Source organism: Hylobates moloch, unplaced genomic scaffold (genome assembly GCF_009828535.3).
Source record: "Hylobates moloch isolate HMO894 unplaced genomic scaffold, HMol_V3 SCAFFOLD_5, whole genome shotgun sequence".
NCBI lineage: Eukaryota > Metazoa > Chordata > Mammalia > Primates > Hylobatidae > Hylobates > Hylobates moloch.
Genome location: NW_026652280.1, coordinates 57,536,465 through 57,538,666, shown reverse-complemented (window position 1 = coordinate 57,538,666; position 2,202 = coordinate 57,536,465). Strand labels below are relative to the sequence as shown.

General features: G+C 46.2%; 1 non-coding gene across 1 annotated transcript; it reads right to left on the bottom strand.

The window, feature by feature from the left end:
• Positions 1 to 325: 325 nt before the first annotated feature.
• On the bottom strand, positions 326 to 452 carry LOC116470085 (U6atac minor spliceosomal RNA). The gene has a single exon (XR_004248514.1). It is a non-coding gene; the product is annotated as a U6atac minor spliceosomal RNA (small nuclear RNA).
• Positions 453 to 2,202: the final 1,750 nt, after the last annotated feature.

Sequence of the window (2,202 nt, the reverse complement as noted above, 5' to 3'; positions counted from 1 at the left end):
TCTTTTCTTTCTTTTCTTTTCTTTCTCCTGAGACAGGGTCTCCCTCTGTTGCCCAGACTGATGTGAACTTCTGGCTTCAAGTGATGCTCCTACCGCGGGCTCTCAAAGTACTGGAGTTATAGATGTGAGCCACCATGCTCAGCCTCTCACCTTTTTTCTATGTCTTTTTTCTTTTTTAAAAACAAACAAACAAACAAACAAACAGAGAGAGATGGGTTCTTACCATGTTGGCCAGGTTGGTCTTGCACTCCTGGCCTCAAGCAATCCTCCCACCTTGGTCTCCCAAAGTGCTAGGATTACAGGCATAAGCCACCACATCCAGCTTAAAAATGATGCTTTAGATGCCACAAAATAGGTGGAAATGTCTTAACTGCATGTTAGTTGTTAGGCCTGAGGGCCTCTTCCATCCTTGTCAAGGGGAGTGCTAACCAGTCTCTCCTTTCAACACTCACCTTTGAAAAATTCCAAGCCTACATAAAAGTTGAGAGAATAGCACCCTGGACACCATGATATCCTTCATCTAAAACTCACCAGTTCTTTCAACTGACATTTGAGAACCCACTATGTGCTAGGTGCTGTGATAGCCTTTGGGTGCATAAAAGGAAGTGAGTCTTGGCTCCTGAGCACAAACTTGCTCAGGCTTATCAGAAAAAGGAGACCACAAAACAAAACCCTATAGTATGGCCTGATAATATTTTGTTACTGCAGGCATAAAGAACTGTAGGAATAGATGGAGAGGAGTCACTTTCTGATTGGACATCAGAGAATGTCTCTAGTGATGGTAGTATTCCAGAGAGGCAGGCTGTGGGCTCAGGAGCAGCGTGGGTGAAGGCATAGGGATTTGGCAAGCCCTGACAGATTTGGAAAATGGCAACTCAATTCAGAAAGTTCCAGCTTTGGTCCCAGGAGGCCTCAGGGGCATGGGGTTCGGTAGGAGCACCATGGCTATGAGTAGGGACAGTAGGTTCACAATGCTGGCTCTAGGCGGCAGTGAAGCTGACCACTCTAAAAGCTTAGGCCAAAAATATTTTCCTATGCTTCTTCAGGAAAGAAAAATAAAATGTTTGCCAGGTCTGGTGGCTGTTGGGATCTTGCTTGAAGATTAAGGGCTGTTGAATTACGTAAGGTGACTCAGGGGTCTTGGGGTCACTCAGCATGGACATGTCAGGTATGGTACCTGGAATGCACATGTTGGCCTTAGTGAGATCTTGGGGCCTCTGTCTTTCAGCAATAACTTGCTTCCCACTTCCTGGAATCCATCAGAAGAGAGCCTTGTATATAATCACCCTGAATTGTTACAACTCAGGCTTTTTTTTTTTTTTTTGACAGAGTCTTGCTGTGTTGCCCAGGCTGGAGTGCAGTGGCGCGATCTTGGCTCACTACAACCTCTGCCTCCTGGGTTCAAGGGATTCTCCTGCCTCAGCCTCCCAAGTAGCTGGGATTACAGGCAACTGCCACCACGCCTGGCTAATTTTTGTATGTTTAGTAGATACAGGGGCTTCACCATATTGGCCAGGCTGGTCTCGAATTCCTGGCCTCAAGGCAGATTCCTGCCTCGGCCTCCCAAAGTGCTGAGATTATAGGCGTGAGCCACTGAGCCTGGCCAACAACTCCATTTTGAGTGAAAAGGAATTAACCCTCTTTACTTATTTGAAAAGAAGCAAGGATGACATTTGAAATGTAAGGAAGACCTTGGCTGGGTGTGGTGACTCACACCTGTAATTCCAGCACTTTGGGAGGCCGAGGGGAGGGGATCACCTGAGATCAGGAGTTCAAGACCAGCCTGGCCAATATGGTGAAACTCCATCTCTACTAAAAATGCAAAAATTAGCCAGGCGTCATGGTGGGCAACTGTAATCCTAGCTACTCGGGAGGCTGAGGCAAGAGAATCACTTGAACACAAGAAGCGGAGGTTACAGTGAGCAGAGATCACACCATTGCACTCCAGCCTGGGTGACAGAGCGAGACTCCGTCTCAAAAAAAAAAAAAAAGAAAGAAAGAAAGTAAGGAAGACCTATGAAAGGATGCAGAACTCATTTGCCTTCCAAAGAGAGCAGCATCTCTCAGTTTTTCCAAATGGCTCTGAAGAGATTGACAGTACAGGCTGGCCTTGGCCATAACTTCTCATTGCTGAAGTGTTCTCATACTGTGGTCAAAAAGGCTAAGCCCTCCCATGCATAACTATATTTGCTTTAACTTTTT